Source organism: Urtica dioica, chromosome 12 (assembly GCF_054948205.1).
Source record: "Urtica dioica subsp. dioica isolate 48M chromosome 12, U.dioica_male_clone48M_v1_H2, whole genome shotgun sequence".
Lineage (NCBI taxonomy): Eukaryota > Viridiplantae > Streptophyta > Magnoliopsida > Rosales > Urticaceae > Urtica > Urtica dioica.
This window is the reverse complement of record NC_142767.1, coordinates 9,304,894-9,324,571: the sequence shown is the minus strand read 5'-3', so window position 1 is coordinate 9,324,571 and position 19,678 is coordinate 9,304,894. Positions and strand designations below refer to the sequence as shown.

The following is a 19,678-nucleotide window of genomic DNA, read 5'->3' as shown; positions in this document are numbered from 1 at the left end:
ATGTTTGTGTGGCTTATATCGCTAAATTTTTGTATATTATATACATATATATATTATACATAGCTATATATATATATAGGAACAAAGCAAGGTCTTAAATGTGTATATATATATATATATATATATATTTCAATTAAATAAGTGTATATATACATATATATATATATATAGAATAAATGAATATATACATTTTGTCATATAATTAAACTTTTTAAAGATATAATATATACAGTCATAAACTTTTAAATAAATATCATACATATTAAGTATCATATATTTTACAAATTTAAAATTGAAGATATACACACACACACACACACATATATATATATATATATATATATATATGGCGCTCTAACTTACTAGCCTTTTTAAAACTTAAAATTGTGAAATAGCCAACGTTTTAGTAATATTTGATAATTAGCCAATCTATGATGTAATAAGACATAATTACCCTTATTTTTACCCCTAATTTTTTGCGAAAAATAAATTAAATGAAAATAATTATCTATACCTAAATACTCTCTCTCTCTCTCTCTCGCTCTCTCTCTCCCCGTTACATTTTTAACCATAACAAAAATTGAAAAAAAAAACAGTATCGCAGGTAGTCGGTTATAACAGTTAATAGGTTTCTATCAGAAACCTATTAACAGTTATTACCTAGAAACCTATTAACAGTTATTACCGGCTAGTAGTTGAAGCATAAACCTATTAACAGTTATTAACGATTATTAACTGCGTTTTTTTATTTTATTTTTTTTTTTATGTTTTTGACCTTTGTCCATAGCTAAAAAAATCTAACGAGAAAGAGAGAGAAAGAGTGAACGTGGAAATAGAGACAGAGAGATATCTGAGATCCTAATAATTAGGGATTTTGAATAATAAATTAGATTTTATTAATTTCGAAAATAAATTATATTAACTAATTAATAAGGGTAAAAATGGTATAAATAAAGTGTCACATAAGCAGGATGGCTAGAAATCAAAAAAATTTGAAACGTATGACAAAATGAAATTCTTAAGTTTGAATAAGCTTAGTTAGTTACAAATCTCATATATATATATATATATATATATATATATATATATATATATATTTTGAATCTATTATGCCATATTTTTTCCGTTCGATTTTTCGACGGTTTGTCGATTTTTCATTGAAAATGACATTTGAAAACGTCATATCAGTTGCCTTTTTTCACATTTTTTCCGTTCGATTTTCCGTCGGCGTATCGATTTTTCGTAAATCAAAAAGCTCGAAACGACAACGGAAATGGCTTTTGAAACCTTGGATAAAATACCCCACTCAAAAGTCAATATAAAGAGAATGATTCCTAAAGAAATTTGCCCAAAAAAAAAAAAAAAACAAAAAAGAAATGTCTAATCTCTATTTTCCATTGCAAAAGAAATTTGCTAAAGAAAAAACCAATAAAAAAATCTTACCAAAATAGTCTCTATTTTCCATTTGTAATAAAACTAATATGCATATTATTTACATTAAAATAATATAAAAAAAATCTTATTCATATTAAAAAATTAACATCATTCGCATGGATAGGTTTGATCCCGAATTACCTTAAATGGCACAAAAACCGTGTATATAACCTTCGTTAGCCTCCAAGTTTCTCATCTATAATCCTACTTCAATCTTGGAGTCTCTGCGGCGCCTTGATTTTTTCAGTAATATTTCTGATTTCTTCTTATTCCATTTTCTTAGATTAATTTATTTTCTTACTAGTATTTCATTCAGTGTAAATTTTGTTGTTCAATATGCTTTGAGCTCTATGTGCCTTTTGTCTGTTCAATATACTCTGGTTGATGTGTTTTTGTTTTGTTGCTGAAATATCAATGAAATTGCGGTCTGTGACGAAATACTATGAAAGAGTGAAGCGATTCATCTAAAGCTCATGATATGTTACTGATTCACTGACAGCAATTGCATTGCATATACAAGTATGCAAAGAATGTATGATTCTTTTGTGTTTCTTTTGTGTATTTCATTGTGTGTAGTTACATAAAAATCATTCAGGTTTTTGAAATTAATGATATGTTATCTGCTCTCTGATGCCTTTTATTTGTTCAAGAGATATCTTGATGTATGTGCTTTTGTTTATGATCTGAAATATCAACGAAATCTGCGATCTATGACACATATGCCTTGAGGTTAAATTATTTTCAAAGTTCCTTGAGCAAAGCGATTTCTTTTAACTCATGATTTGTTATAGATTTAGTGATAAGAATTGGATCCTGCTTTTACATCTACAAGGAGGATGAAAAACTCTGTTTATTTGGAGTGAAACAATTAATGACTCTCTTTCAACTGTTACCACGGTCAGATTCGCGACATGGAGAGTTTGGCTGGAGTTGAAGGTGAGGATTCCAAGGGCGACAATGGTAATTTTGAAGGCATTTCAATGAATCGGAGTAGCGACATACCAAAGGTATTAATCACTAGCTTGTTATGGAAATGATTTATTCAGATCTTTTTAAAAAGCCGTTACTTGTTCTTACATTTCCGCTTGAGTTTGTTATATGTTATTGTAGTTTTTGTTTTTAGCTTGACAATTATTTGAATCTGATTATATTTATTTATGGTTTTTCTAAATTTGGGGACTTGATTGTTGCAAGTAAAGAATACAGTTCGTACGTGTGAATTCAAGTCTTTTATTAATTAATTTTACAATAAATTTGCATTTTGCGAATTAAATCTTTGCGGATCGTGCAATATACAACGATCTTTGCGAATCGTGTGAATTTAAGTCTTCAGGAATTCAGAGTAATACGAAAGGCTGGGATAGATTTATCATTTTCTAATACCAATCATCTGTTCATTGAAAATATTGAGAACTTGATTTCAAACTATCATAGTTTTGGAGTTAAGTGATCGGTGTACTTACTGTTTGGTTATGAAGAAAATAAAAATGAAAACTTCCGTGAAGTTTTTCTTTTTCATTCTGTTTTTTTTCTCCTTGTTTTGTGAGGTTGAATAATCGTTTTCCATTTAGAATCAAATTATGAACTCTGAAGTTAATAGTATTATGGTCTCATGAAGTGATAAAAAGGAATTTCATTCATTCTCCATTTTTCACCTAGTCCACAGTTGTCATATGTCACTCCCATAATCTATTCTTCATTCATTCCGCTCTGTTTCTATCTCGTATGAAATTTACTGTAAATGGCTGAATTATTTGTTAAAAAGCCGTTACTTGGTCAAACATTTTCATTTACCTTTGGTGTGGCAGTAACGACCACACAATTGGATATGATTTGAATTTTTATTTTGTTTATTTCTTTTTGCAAGATTCGGCGACTGGTTTTCGCGAGCCGACGCTGATGCGGTGGGTAGGAGGCAGACAAGGTATGAAGGGAAAAGGGTATTTGGTTAATTCATTCAATTCAATTTTTTTATTAACCCATTTCATAATGAATTGCATTTATTGAACCAAAGTTAGAGAATGCAAACTTCCCTTTTCGGGAGAAAATAAGAAATAAGAATATGAATTTCGTTGTTTTTTTGAGGTTGAATCTTAGCTTTTTCCTTTTTAAAATAAATTTGCATGTTCACGGAAATAAATACCTGGTGCCAATCAATTTTTATTTCTATTTAGTTTAATGAATGGCTGAAATAACCCAACATCCTATCTATAAAAAGCCCTGGTTAACCCTCAAGCCTGGCATCACATTTTCTCTGTATCCGGTAATAATTAAATATATGGTGAGTCGTTGATTACCTCAAAGGGATTATATTTTGATAATTTATTGATTAATTACTATAAATAGGCACATACGTTGGTAATCTCTGTGGAGCTGGATTAGTCTCTGGAACATAAATCCATTTCGGTAGTTCTTAAAGGACTCAATCATCTCTTGGATGACACTGCTCTGATCGTTATAATGGGCCAGCGCTGTTAGAAACATCGTGAATAGTAGACCATCTACTAGAGCACGTAGAGAAGATCCTCCTGTGGGCCCCGCTTCTGAAGGCAATGCATTTAGGAGCCTTGGTCGCTCTCGCAGTTACACGCCATCAGGTAACATTTAGCTTTCGATTGATGACTTGTACCGTACGCCTTAATGATACTTGAGAAGAATAAAACAATGAATCTAAGTTATAGTCTGAAAGTGCTGTGTATTCAGGATCGAAGTATGAACCTTATTCATCATGGTTGTTTGGAAGCTACTTACCTTTCGGCATATTAAAGGTTCATGGCTCTACAGTTTAGCTATTGTGTGTGTGTGTGTGCGTTTATTTTGTTTTATTTTAATTTTTTGTTCTTGTTTCTGGACAGATTAAAACGGAAACTCTTCACAGATCCTCAAATGCAGAGGAACCAGTTTCGGAGAGAGCTTGACAGTCTTGGCATTGCTCATCCACTTGAATGTAGTGAATGAAAATGAAAGAGTCCATTTCTGAGACAGTGTAGATCAGATTATGACTGTAATCAGAGAGATTTAGAGAGAAAAGGTTGTGTTGTTCACGTAATGGGTATTTATACACGTTTAGACAAGAAACGTAAAGGAAAGAAATAATTACAATAAAGACATAATATTCTATTCTAATTACTTAATATTACGCTCACATTCTATAATAAATACCCATTTACATCCAATTGCTCGTTTCCCTTGAAGGAAGAGTAACCAACTCCCAAGCATCATTGTCATCTAAGGCATTCATTTACTCTGTCATTGCTTTCCGCCAACTAGGATGATCTAATGCCTCACGAAGAATTTTAGGAGTGGTGATAGAGTCGAGGGATAAACTAAGGCATATGAAGAGGATGACAAAAGAATATATGAGATAGAAGAAGAGATGGGGTAAGTACACTGTCGTTTACCTTCGCGTAATGCGATGGGAAGATCATCGATCGGAAGTGGATTTGATGACGAAAGACCCGGTGTAGGACATGCCTTTAGACGATCAATGAGCGTGTATGGTACTAGACGGACACAACGAGTGTAGATCTTGATAGGAAGAGGAGGTGGTGCAACACTAGCTAGGAGCAGGTTCAGTGGTGTCTGTGGAGTCAGGTATTATGGTGTCTGTGGAATCAGGTGTTATGGTGTCTGTGGAGTCAGGTGCTAAAGGAGGTGGTACATGTGAGGGAGATGGAACGTCTGATGAAGTAATGGAATAGACTAAAAGATCATCGTCCTCGGTTGGTGACAAGTTTTTTTTTTTTTCAGATGTAAAGTATGGTAAGTGTTCCAGAAAGGTGACATCGATAGACACAAGATACTTTTGGAGACTAGGACAATAGCATCGATACCCTTTTTCAAGACGAGAGTATCCAAAAACACACATTTTAAGGATTTTTGATCTAATTTTTTGAGACCTGGACGAACATCCCGTACAAAACATGTACTACCGAAGATTTTTGGATTAACGGGAAACAAAGGCTTTTGAGGGAATAATGTTTTTGTAAGGAATCGCACCTTGAAGAACAGATGATGACATACGGTTGATAAGAAACTATGCAGTAGAGATGGCATCAACCCAGAAACACTTTGGAACACCTGTTTGAAATAGCAAAGCTCATGCAGTTTTAAGAAAGTGTCGATTTTTGCGTTCAGCAACTCCATTCTGGGACGGAGTATCAACACATGATGTTTCATGGAGCATGCCATATTGGGTCATGTAATTTTGGAATTGACTAGACATGTACTCTTTGGCATTATCACTACGGAAGGTGCGAACAGAAATATTGAATTGAGTACGGATCTCAGCACAAAAAGAGCAAAATAATGACAATAATTCAGAACGGGTTTTCATTGAAAATAACTAAGTTACACGAGAAAAATCATCCACAAAAGTGATAAGGTATCGAAAACCTGGTTAGGACGTAATAGGACATGACCTATTTGGAGGGTGAGGAAAGAAGACACGTACTCGGATTACCTGATTCGGCAATGGCAGCGGCAGAGGGTTTTGAAGTCCTTAGTGATTCTTGATACTAAAAAATTTGGCATACTCATCAGCAGGGACACAAATCAAATTGTTATCGGAGGATGCAGCATGAGCCGATGTGTTCTTTTGATTCTTGTACTGAAGCTTTCGGCACTCTTGGATCGTATGACCTGATTTCTTGCAGTAGGTACAAGTGACTGCGGCAGTATTTGTTGGACGAGAATCTGAATTCCTTGGGGCTCCAGGTATGTAATAATTGGGGTAGCTTGAGCTATGTGTGTTTCGAGATATTAGAGCTCCACTGACAGGATTAGACGGGGTTCCCTCCGTGCGAAGAACGCGGCTGAACACTGTTGATGTTGGATTCGATCCCTTAACAATCAAAGAACTATATAATTGCTTTAGAGTATAGTATTGAATTTATATTATGCGAGTCACAAGAATTCGTCGTAGATGAATTGAAATCAAGCTACAATAATTGATTGAAACGAAATAAAAGTAATATCTTTATTGATGAATCGAATGAAATACAAACAGATCGAACTCGACTTGATGAATATTGAGCTTAATCACAAAATGTCGAAATGAAATATTTGAAGTAAATCGTAAGTAAAAAGATGCCATAATTGATCTGAAAACTTCTATTTATAGCCAAGCTCGCTTCATCTTTTCCGTTGATTTGGGGATACGTGGTCGAACTGAATCTTCCCTTGATATATCATCCGGAGTGGACTGGACACGTCGTGGAGAGAAAGCTGGAGTTGACCTATTCTCCCGGGCTGATTTGGAATGATCGAGATGAGTTGGAGCTATTTTCCCGGGTTGACTGAAGACGAAGTCGAGATAATCGGAACGACTCTTCTGGGCTGGCCTGATGGCATCCTGAAATGACGGGCTGAATGTAACTTTGAACGAGATGGGTTTATTAACGAGCCGAACCCATCATTACGCTGAAATAACTTTCAGCGCGTGAATCCAAATCATTTAAACGGATTTTAAGCCCATTTAAATAATCAAAGGTGGGGTGGATTAATTCCTATACCCACAATTAGTCCCCCAGTATATTTAATATGTACTTTCATATTAAATAATCTGATTTACTCATGTTTTAACCGAGGGTTGAATCACTTCGGAAAACATCCTTTTATCCTAGAATTCCGAACTGATTTTCAAATTATCCCTGCACTTGTCGCGGTCGCGGCATTCGAATGACAAATGTCAAACAGATTTCAAATATACTCTATCGAGTCGGTTGAGCTTCCTACTCGAGTTGGATTCCAAACGATCCTGACACTCACTCGTCATCAATAAATAGGGTTTTAAATTCCTTTTGATTTCACTTTTCTTAAAATGCTTCCCGAAGATTCAAAACAAGGTATTACTTATTTCTCTTCTCTCTCTATTTTTGCATTCGTCAGAGCTTATCTCTCAAGGTTTTTCTTCTCAGTTTGCCCATAAATAAACTCTACTTTCGTGAACCTTTTCCAAATTTGATAGTATGTCGACCGAAGTCACTACTGAGAAATTGGATAAGGTTTCAAAAGACCTTAGGAATCCTTCGACCGTGTCTGAGGAGGAGCTCGTCAACTTCTTTGATGAATACAATATTCCTCATGATGTTGCACTTGCTCTTCCCGGACCGGATTTTACAGCCTCATATACTTTTGAAGGCTATTGTTGTGTTTACAAAATTTCTTTAAAGAGTGTGGGTTGAGGTTTCCCATCGATCCCATTTTACTCGAATATTTACATGCTCTAAAAATTACCATCCCTCAGATGTGTCCTAATTTTTTAAGAAAAATTTACGGGCTCATCACGTTAGCCAAAGAGAACGCAGTCGAACTGACTGTGCCAGATTTAGCTCGCTTGAGTTAACGTGAAATATAATTCAAAACTCACCCCGGTTACATTCTACCTCACATATGCAGTGGGACGAGGTATCCTTGAAGGAATGCCTGAAAAAGACATTAACTGGGGTTGTAGACGGATTTTCTTTGAAATCAACAAACATTATGTTGGTTCTTTCCATGATAAATTACAAATAGAGTGGGCTTCATCGCCTGGTATAAATATTTTTTAAAATACTTTTATCACTTTATTGTCGAAATTGTTGACCCGAAATGATTTTGTTTCTTCTTTTCGAAGCCAAGCTCTCATCACCAAAAAACGACGTCGAGTTCCAGAAGAAACTCAGCGCGCTACGAGCAAGGAAGTGTGATTGGGAATCCTTCACTTCGACTCGATTTTCCGAATCTGGTTACTGGGCACGTTCAGGCCTGATTCAGGGCACTAAACCAGGTAGGCTGATTACTTGAAACATAAAGGGAATAATATACGTATTCTTCTTAATGTTTTCCCATATTGTTGTAGGGAAAGATAGCGAGGTGGTCAGGATGGACGCCGAGGTCGATTATATGGCTGAGAAGAAAAGACTTCGTCAGGCCAAGAAAGCTCCCTTAAAGGTCGAGGCGTCCCAACCACTGGGAGTTCGACAACTCTGTCTGAAGGCTTGAAGGATGAGGCTACTTGCACTGCGAGCCCACCCGCTCCGGCGGGGGGTGTCAGAGGTGATGATTGTACCGAGGTGTCGAGAATTCGTCAGCTCGCGCAGGTCGATGCGTCAGCAGCGACACAATCGCCGATCAGTGCCTCGTAAAGGAAAGCCATCGCGTCCAAACGGACTCCTGATGCCGAGGTCGCTCCCTCAGCCAAGAAGACCCGGGGGAAAAAGCCTGCTTCCAGGGAGGGGGTTTTTGTTTCGGGTGACGAGGTCGAAAAGGAAGAGAAAAAGAAAGAAAAGAAGAAGAGAGATATGAAGGAGAAAGAGAAGAAGTACGACAAAAAGAAAAAGGCACCAAAGACCTCGGAGAAGGCTGATGGTGCTGAGATCGTTCAGCCATCAAGGTCTCTCGAGCAGGTCGAGGTCGTGAAAGGGGACCGGCCGATCGGGGTCGTGGCCGTCCCGGAGAAGGATGTGGCGGCGGGTGGCGAGCTGACTTCGTTTGGCCCCTCGTGTCCTGGCGAGGTTGCGAGGTCAAAACTGAAGCCGAACAAGGTCGTGATATTTGAACGTGACCACGCTATTTACGAGGACGCCAGCTCGTCCGCCTTTCTCATGATGCAAATTCGTTACCCCGCCGCGCATCTCGGTATAGTGAGGTCGCTGAAGGGTGCTGGCATCTATCGAGGAATGTCTCTCGCAGCCACCAAGGTAAAGTACTTAGAAATACTTTTAGTATTCATGGAAATGTCCTGGTATGCGATACTAACATATATGTCTTTTTTTAATAGTATCAAGCCGAGATCAACAAGGGGGTTTATGCTTACGAGCATAAAATCTGGGTTGCCGAGAAGAGGATCCCCGAGCTGAAGCGGTCTCTGGAAGCGTCGAGTGCACAATCAGCCGAGGTGAAGTCCTTGATTGACGAGGTGGCCAGGCTCAAGGATGAACATGCAAAGAGAGAGAACGAGCTAAAAGATGCTCAGCTCGATCAGAAGATGCTTCAGAAGCTTGGTTTAGAGGTGCAGTCCGCTCGATCCGACCTAAGGGAGAAGGAGCTCCAGCTCGGCATGGCTCAAGCGCAGATCGAGGAATATCAAGACCGGGTGGCCGCACTCGAATCGAGTGACCGCGACTTGAGTTCCTTCGCGTCCAAGGCGGTTACCGACTTCAAGCGAGCTGACGCTCATATTGCCCAGTTGAGGCGGAGTGCAAAGGCTATCAAAGTCCAAGATACGCGCTCGGGGAGGAAGGCGGCATCTGTTAAGTACCGAAGCATTGTCTCCAAGTACAGAGACCATCTCGCAGCACGCAAGAAGAATGGTGATCGTTCAGAAGCTCGATCAGTGTCACCCTGCTGCCGGGGTGCTCGAAGATGTGGTCACAGGCGGGCTGGAGGATGTTGTTGGGAATATTGCCCACTTGAAGATAATGATTACTAAATTCGATAATAAGATTACTTTATTAGCATTATATGATTAGGGGGTTGAGTTCTAAAAAATTAGAATCAATAACAACTATCTTCCATAGCCTCCGTATCTAACTGAGTCACGTAGCTGGGCACCTGAGTTCAGGCGGTGTGCTAAAACATGGTCGATGACTGATATACGCCTGGAAAGCTATATCTAAAGTCATATATGTGGAACACATAGGTGAAGGCTGATCACTATGTGGGAGCATTCTACACTTGTGGTAAGTGTACGACTTGGACAGGTCTTGGTTGTAGATGTGTCGTTTAAGGACCGTTACGACACACTAACCGAGGCCACTATGATGGTCACAGTGTGACTTGATCTAAATCCTGAAGTGATCATGGACACTGGGTTATGTTACTGAGCTCTTTGACTCATTCGCTAAAAGGCTATTCATGCTAATCACAGCTTATGTCTTGGGAGTTTTCTCAGAGCATGATTCGAGTGGGAAGTGATTTACAGATACGGAATCCAGCCTTCCTGAAAGAAGGTTAATGTTCACTCACCTAAGGGTTGATTCCAGAACCGATAGATTGCTAGCACTTTCGAAGTAAGTAACGTTCGAAAGAATCTTTCGCTGGGGAAGCAACAATGCTTAGGGCTGATATGTATCAAGAGAAGTATAACGGAAAAATTGACTTCTCTTGACACGGGTTGAACCTGGAGGATCTTGATCACGGACTGACTATATCAGTGGACACTCGTCACGATGAGTAAGTATAATTCTAGTGTAAAGGAGAGTTCAGTCTTGGCTTACAAGGTGGAGTATTTGACCAAGATTAGACGAATCGATGGACAAAAGAGAAGGACTATTTCGTCTTTTTCATCGGATTTGTTAAGCTCCTATTATTAGGTCCATAGTCCCCGATTCGGCTCTGATAAAGGCGGATAAGAACTTTCATATAATAATGTTTATCATTATTAATCTCACTTGCTGTAATTGTGATTGACAGCATTAATTCTGGAAAACGGGTATTCGCAGAATTAAATAAATATTTATGGTAGAATTGTTTATTTATTGTTTGATCAAGTAAATAATCAATTATTAATTATTTGTTTGTTGTTGGACCAAGTAAATAAATAATTAATTGAGTTTTAAGCAATTGGACCTTGCACAAAATATGAAAATCGGATTTGGGAATTTTTGGCACTAGGGTTTGCGCAAATTCCCCCTTGGCCGTGTGCCTAAAATTCGAATTTTATAATATTGGTATTTACCAATATTTTCTCTTTAGTTGTTTAAATAAAGGAGAGAGAAAAATATAAGATATTATCCTATATTTTCTCCTTATTTAAAGGAAAGTATTTAGGAGAATATTTATGATAATAATATATTCTCATTTATTATCTCACTAATTAAATTATTCTCTATTTAAATAAAAGAATAATATCTCATAGATATTGATCTGATGGATGAGAGAAAAAGTAGGATTCACTTGTTGAGATCCAATGGCCTAGATTTAATCCACTAGTGTGAACACAATAAAAGGAAATAAAATATTCTGAAAGATTCCATGAATATCTCATTTTTACTACTATAAATAGGGGTTCATGAGAAGACAACAATAAGCAATTATTTTAAGAAATTATTTGAGAGAAATTTCGTGCATCACTAGCCTCCCTTGGCCGTGCATCTGCCTCTCCCTCCCCTCGGAAATTCGTTTCCATTCTTAGTAAAATAAGAGAGAGATCTCGAAACACCTAGTTTCGTGATCTAGTGAGATAAAGACTGTGCCCACTCATCTTTCTTATACGCGATTGGATTGGAGCGTTCTGTAGCTGAACCGAAAATCAATGTAAGTACTCGTTTACTCTTATATCGGTTGCTTGACTTATATGCTCTCGTGAATTAAATTAATTAAACATAACTAGATCTTGTTAATTATAACCATAATTTAATTAGCTTATGATCAGCGTAATTAATTATTTTTCCGCATTAATATGGTTATATGGTGGAATCATCTCAAACGAGTCGCATCGGAGCGATCGTTCGTGTCCGATGCGAGCTCGATCCACCAACAGATGCCCCCGAGGTCCTCAAGGAGGCCAATGAGGACATTGCCAAGTTCACCGCGGATCTTTCTGACGAGCTTGTCCCCGACCTTGCATGTGCTGATGATTTGACATTTACTCCGTACTCAGAGCGGGTCTCCCCTGAGTGTATTCATCAGCCGAGATGGACATAGACCAGTATGGGTCGAATGCCGGGCTGACTTTGGCGGGCATTCTAGAGGAGCCTGAGATCGTCCAAGCTGCTGCCGAGCCCGGGATGAGCACTGAAGTCGAAGGCAGAAGAAACTTCCCCCTTTTTTTAATGTCTTTGTTTTGAATAATCGTGGGTCCCATTCGTTTTCGGCAAAAACTGATTTAATGTTTATGTAATAATTTTTTGTGATGTGGTGATTTCGATCAAGGGGTTGTCTTTGCCATGTTGTACTTTGTTTGACTCCAAATATGGAGGTTAATATTTGTTTGTTTTATGTTTATATCTTTGACAAAATTTCTAAATCTTTCTGCTCGTTTAATATCTTGACGAGCTGAGTGCTGTTGATGTCGATTTCTGGATCGATCAAAAATCACAAATAATAATACGTATATATTTGATTTTTATTAAATGGAGGTCTCAGAAGACGTCGTATAAGAAACAATTTAGAAATGGAAAGGCCGTAATAATAAGGATAATTTACAATATTACCCCCTGAACTCGTGCTTGATTAACAAAGTGCACCATGTACTCGGATTTTCAACCAAAAATACTCTGAACTCAGGTTGATGTTGACTTTTGCCCCTTCTCTTAAACTTTTTCAGTTACCGTCCAATTGAGGTGCACGTTTCACTCACGTGAGCTGAGTATGGAGGGTATAAAGGTATATTTGGCTATATAATTGTATTTCATTTATTAAATAACTCGAAAATATTAATTATATTATAATTATATTCGAAATTATATCCTAAAGATTAAAACCCGCCCAAAAAAGTCTGAAAAATAAAACCCCAAATCGCAAATTTTTAGGGTTTCTTCGAAAAAGGATAATTTCGGCGTGGATTCCTCCAGGTTGTTCGATGCGAAGCACTGGTGGTGGAACGAAGTCCCCGGCCAAGAAAAAGATGTCTCCGGCCAAGAATAAGATGAAAAGAAAGTCCCCGAAAAAGAGAGCTCAGTCTCCGACGAAGAAAAGGGATTCCAAAAGTAGTGCAACAACCCATAAGTTACCAAAATACGGTGAGAAAGTGTTATTAAATAAGAAAGGCAGTAGGGACCACTGTGTACGGTGGACCTGAGATTGTTGTTGCGAAGCCTTAAATTCGAAACACTTGGGACCACATTTGATGTGTTTGTCTGATGTTAGTGGGTTTGTAGGTTTGAAGCTTCAATTTCGAAATAGTAGGGACCACTAACTTCAGTTTTTGGCTTTGTGTTGTTGGTTGTTCACGCTGGATTCATTGTGAGAATCCTTTGTTTATTGATTATTTAACCTCTATCAAATGTGTTTTATTTACTAGTTTATTGATTAATTAAACTTTGGATATCCTTAAACTTTATCTGATATGTGTCCTTTTATTTAGGATCCTGTTATTCACTAGTTTAATGATTAATTAAACTTTATCTAATATGTTTTAGGATCCTATTTTTATTTACTTGTTTATTGATTAAGATGACTTTATGTAACGTGTTTTATTTACTTTTTTGTTTGATTACAGTGAATGGGTCTGGTAAGTTCACATTTCAAATTCACCATGGTGGTAAAATGAAATTGGTGAATGATTTGTTGTCTTACGTCGAAAGCAAAGTAGATTTTGTAGACTACATGGACATGGATCGGTTGTCGATAGTGGAGATCGACGGGATACTCATTAAAGACTTGGGATACTACTGTGGAGCAATGTATTACGTCATACCCGCGTATTCCGATGAGCTTGTATTGCTTGATTCAGACCAGGCCTTGATGTCCATCGTAGGCGAGCTAATTGAGAACACGTTTGAGGTGTTGTTGTACTGTGACCACCCCATTCAAGGAGGAAGTAAGCCTGTGCTGCTATTAGATCAGAGTCAACATGATGACACTTCACGTCCAGTTGAAGAGACTCAGTCAGTAGTTGAAGGGAATCAAGGATCAACGAGTCCAATTCCAGAGAGTCAAGTTCTAGAGAGTCAAGTTCCTGAGAGTCCAATTCCAGATAGTCAAGTTCCAGAGAGTCAAGTTCCAAAGAGTCAACCTCAAGCGTCCCAGAGTCCACCTCAAGCGTCCCAGAGTCAACCTCAAGCTTCCCAGAGTCAACCTCAAGCGTCAGAGAGTCCACCTCAAGCTTCACAGGTTCCACCACAAGATACTCAAGTAGAAGTGGAAGCAGACGAAGAACCAGAAGTGGAAGAGCACAAAGAAGCAGAGATCGAGGAAGATAGCGAATTTGAGATGAGTGAGGACGACGTGATCGTTGACGGAGCAGCTATAGATGGAGGCCTAACAGGCAAAGGAAAAATGCATCTCAGTGATGAAGAACCAGTATCTGATACAGATAGTGACTACAACGATGAAGATGATATAGACTTGAAGAACTCGGACTCGTCTAGCGAAGAAGAAGCGAAGACCGATAAACGTCGTTCAGTTTGGAAGAAGGTGCTTCCCAAATTCCAGGAGTTTAGACAAGACACGGATATGACACAACCGGGACTCAAACTAGGATTAACTTTTCCTAGTGGAAAAGTATTCAAAGATGCTATTCGAGAGCACTCTATCCGATCCGGGAAAGAAATCAAGTTTAAGGTCAACGATTCAAACAGAGTTAGAGCTGTTTGTAAAGATAAGACGTGCAAATGGTTATGCTATGCCTCTTTTCTCGGTAAGACAACCACATTCACGATAAAGACGTACGTGCCTGAACACACATGCCCGAGAACAAATGAAAACCGGTTTGCTACGTCACGATGGTTGTGTAAAAAGTATATGCCAACCTTCACAGAAAACGAGTCTTGGTCTGCTGTTGGCTTCATGAACAAGGTACAACAAGACTTAGTCTTGAATTGCTCAAGACAAAAGGCGTACCGGACAAAGAAATTCGCTAATGCGGTGATAGAAGGCTCGTACAAAGAGCAGTACGCTAAGTTGTGGGACTACGGGGCTGAGATCAGGAGATCCAACCCCGGTTCCACGGTTGAGTTTCTAACCGAGTCCGATGCAGAAGGTAATCCTATATTCCAGAGGCTCTATATTTGTTACGCCGGTTGTAAAGCTGGTTTCGTTGAAGGATGTAGACCTGTTATCGGTTTGGATGGATGTCACATAAAAGGACATCACACAGATCAGTTGTTGACGGCCATTGGCATTGATGCCAATAACAGCATGTTTCCTATAGCGTTTGCAGTGGTTGAGTCCGAGTGCAAATCGTCGTGGGCATGGTTTTTAAACTTTCTGCGAGACGATGTGGGCATACACAATGGACATCATTGGACATTTATTACTGATAAACAGAAGGGGTTGAAGGAAGCACTGAGTGGGATGTGGGAAGAGGGTTCTGTACAGGCAGAGCATAGACATTGTGCACGGCATCTGAAAAGCAATTTCACGAAGGTAATGTACTAATTTTATGATATTATTAATTGATGTCTTAAATACTGAATTCTTGATTCAATGTCAGGTTTTCAAAGGTCAATTTCTTAAGAACAAGGTAATGGCAGCGGCAAAGCAATATTCCGTCCCAAAGTTCTTTCAAGAAATGGAATTGATCAAAGCAGAGGATCAAGACGCGTATGATTGGTTACTGGATGAAATGTATCCAATATTTTAAGTAGTTACCTTATTACTTATATGGTTTCAACATGTCCGATCATCCATAGGGATTCCGTGTGCACATGCCATTGCTTGTATATGGGAAAGATCGCAGCAAGTAGAAATGTATATCGAAGATTGCTACAAAAAAGAGACGTACATGAAGGCATACAAACACCAAATCTTTCCGATGAATCCTATCGAGCAGTGGCCTAAGACAGGTCTAACACCTATGGGAATGCCGCCAAATAGAGCAAAGCCGGGAAGACCCAAGAAATTGAGGAGAGTAGAACATGATGAGGTTATTCCACCGGGTGGAACCAGAATGACTCGAAGATACGTCACGGTTACATGTTCTGGATGTGGAAAACCGGGTCACAACCTAACGACATGCTTTAGGAGGACACAAGAAGAACAGGTCATCTATTTTCTTAGCTACAAAAAAACTGTGAAGATTTTCTAATTTCTAATAAACTTGCAGAGGCAACAACAACGACATGCTAGAGATCAACATCAAGCTGCTAGACATGCTCACCGAGGTACTGCTAAAGGTGAAAGTAGTCAAACAGGAGGTAGTCAAGGCACTCAACAACCACAGCCTAGGGTAAGTCTATCAGAACTGAAATACATTACCTTATAGATACCTTAAATAGCAATGTGTCTAATCAATTGAAATGTATACAATTACAGCGTAGCCCGAGGCTCAACAGGGTTCCAACGAGACGAAATGTATTAGAACCGAAGAATTTGTTCTGATTCTCGTGTTTTTGGACCACAATATTATGGTGAACAAGTTATGAAGTTGGATTATCGGTCTTACAATCATATTTTGTCCTTTTGGGTAGTTTTTTTGTGCATTTTGGTAGACTTGGCTCGTTTAGGTCTCGAAATGATGTAATTTAGTGTGTCAAACTTATGGTTTCTTCAGTTTTTGGACATGGAATGCAAAGTTTGTAATTTCTTACTATCTTGTTTGATCAAATTGAATGATAACTTTTGGTTGAAATGGAATGCAAATTTACCAGCAAAATACCATAAACCTATTACACATACCATTACACTTACACATTTACACATACCATTGCACACATAAAATACCATAAACCTGTTACACATACCATTACACAGGATATCCCCATTACACATACCATAAACCTGTTATACTAACTACTGCAAGTATATGATCACAAATAAAACTTTAACATTACACATAGCAAAATACAATTACACATACACAGTTACACATACCATTAAACATATTCAGTTTGGGGCTATTTGAAACAAAACGCATAAATTAATACAACAACAATTATTAACATAATGTTCTTGATTTTCTGGGCTTCTGCAATCAGTTTCACACTCACTTCCTTCGCTTCCTTCATCTCACCACGGACTTGATACACAGCGGCGTTAATATTACGTACTTCTGCTATAATCAACTGGCTCCCTTCCTTAGTCTCGTAACTGGCTTCATATACAATATTCTTCTTCGCGCCTTCATCACTCATTCCCTCCTCCTCCAGTTTATTTATTTTCTTCAATAAACCCGGGATAATTTGGAGAGATCTTTTACACATTTTCGGATCAATCCATTGTAACATGCCACAACCAGCTTCCACATTTTTCTGCGAATAAAACCCATCACCGTCCTCAATTAATCAAGTGATACACAGACGACAACCAGGAATACAAATATTAATAAACCATTACCTTGTATCTGGAAATGCCATAAAACCTTCGACCTGGGTTGTCACACGTCCATGACGTGCGCTCGACACTCAACAGACCGCATTTTCAACGAGGACTCCGACGACTCTCCACTGCTTCGTCGACGCTTGCTGTAAATGCGCTATTCGACGATGAATCCATGTGGAACAAGTATACAATCTGAGATTATGGGTTCGTTTTGGGTTGAGAAGATTGGTTTGAAGATCGACGACAACGCCCGATTTGGGTTTTAAAATTGAAGAGACCGCGCGATTTGGGTTTGAACACCGACGAGACGCGCGATTTGAGTTTGAAGACCGACGAGCCGCGCGATTTGGGGGTTTAGGGTTACACGGATTTTGGGATTTTGTAATTGTTTCCGATTATGTTCAAATGTTGACATAATTTATTAGTTTTTAATAGTTTCCTAAGGGTATAATGATAATTTCAACTCCATACTCAGCTCACGTGAGTGAAACGTGCACCTCAATTGCACGGTAACTGAAAAGCTTTAACAGAAGGGGCAAAAGTCAACATCAACCTGAGTTCAGAGTATTTTTTGTTGAAAATCCGAGTACAGGGTGCACTTTGTTAATCAAGCACGAGTTCAGGGGGTAATCTTGTAAATTATCCTAATAATAATATATGAAAAATGAATTTTATTGATCGCGTAATTAAATTACAAATGGGCGAGGTGCCGAGCTCTAGTAGGCGAACTCAACACTGAAAGCAATGTAAGTACCAAAAGTGATAGTTGAGAAAGTAAATTGTAATCTTCTGTCCCTGAAAATTGGCGTCTGGTCTTCTATTTATAAACTTCGCTGAAGACACGTGCTGATTGATCCATCTTCCTCATCAGAGCTGAAGTCGTCTCAAATCCGATCTTCGCGGTGAAGTCGTTTCTTTGAGTGTGACCGATTCTACTAGCCAGGTGGACGTGGTCGAACTGGAACCCTTCAAAGAGCTGGAAAGTGAGATTGGACTTGGGCCGATCTGTCGAGATCGAACTAGGTCCAAAATCAATTTGTAAAAAAAGGGTATTGGGCTTTGGTCGGAATAAAGCCCAATAAATATTTTTAATAATTGATTTTTAACCCCCACAATTAGCCCCCAAATATTTCCAAAATATTTCGAATATTTATCGCGGAAAATTTGAACCGAACTTGAATTTATGGGGGGAAATCGAATATATTGTGACACATGGCATCGCGTGGAGATGCACTTCTTTGCACGTGGCGCGATATGATTGCACTTCAGAGGTTGAAGTCGAAGAGTCGCGAACGTCTATTGATATCTTTGGAGATATCGAGGAAATATTTTTTATTCGATTCGAAATCATTAGATTTTCACGGGATTTGGTTAATCGTAAAGACATATAAATAAGCGCGTCGAAAAGTCACTTCTTCTCGGTAAAAGGTAATTCTTTCTTCTTTTCTCTCTTACTCTGAACTCGAGATTTATTTCTAAGTTCTTTGAATTTGTTAGACTTCGGCTATTTCTCACTCTCAGTTCGACTAGCGAACTCAAACAAGTTCATACCTTTAAACACTTCGTCCTTAAGAACTTTAGTTTTGGATGTCGAGCTCAGGACTTCGTCCGTCAGGGTCTCAGCCCTTAGGAAATGAGGATATTCTTTTACCCTCTGCCGTGACCTCGGCCGACCTCAGGGGAATCCGTGGAAAATACCAAATCCTCCCAGAAAGTAAAATCCTTATTCCTCCTCCCGGAGCCACTGGCGACACCGTCGTGGAGGGTTGTTGTTGTGTATATGAAATTTGGTTAGAGAAGTGCGGGCTAAGGTTTCCTATCCACCCTCTCCAGTTCGACTTCGTTCAAGCTCTCGGGTTGACCCTGCTGTCAATGGTGCCCACAAGAAGAGTTGTAGCCTTTACTTTTGTACATTTGATGTAATAAAGTCTCACGAAGACTCTTGCTTGTAATTGCTTATTTATTAATAAAAAGTTGAAACATTCATTCATTATTCCTTGTTTGAAGCTTTATGATAAAACCTTAGTCTTTAGTCCATAAACAAACCTAACAACCATGAAGAGACAAATGTAGATTTGCATAAACAAACTCTTCGTAGGTTGCTTAAAACGATATATTCTCAATCTAAGGGTCAAAGGACTATTGACCTCAGTACGATTGTTAGGAGAATCTATGATGTATGGATATGGGACATTGAGAGTTGGAGACTCTATAGATCTTCAAGGTATCTTCTGAAGGTACTGACTTGACCAGTGCACTTCTAGAGACAAAATAAGAACAAACCATTTAACCTCTTATGTCTCGAAGTCACTACGTATGAATTGCATCGTGCTTACCT

At 38.5% G+C, this 19,678-nt stretch overlaps 1 long non-coding RNA gene across 3 annotated transcripts; it reads left to right on the top strand.

Annotated features, from left to right (window-relative positions):
• The first annotated feature begins 1,557 nt into the window (after nucleotides 1-1,557).
• LOC149378977 (uncharacterized) lies at nucleotides 1,558-4,646 on the top strand. 3 transcript variants are annotated; one of them, XR_016294234.1, is made up of 6 exons: nucleotides 1,558-1,680; nucleotides 2,337-2,441; nucleotides 3,302-3,358; nucleotides 3,781-4,031; nucleotides 4,124-4,202; nucleotides 4,290-4,646. It is a non-coding gene; the product is annotated as an uncharacterized LOC149378977 (long non-coding RNA). The 3 variants fall into 3 exon arrangements; XR_016294233.1 differs by having other exon boundaries at nucleotides 4,138-4,202; nucleotides 4,290-4,644; XR_016294235.1 differs by lacking the exon at nucleotides 4,124-4,202 and having other exon boundaries at nucleotides 4,290-4,645.
• Nucleotides 4,647-19,678: the final 15,032 nt, after the last annotated feature.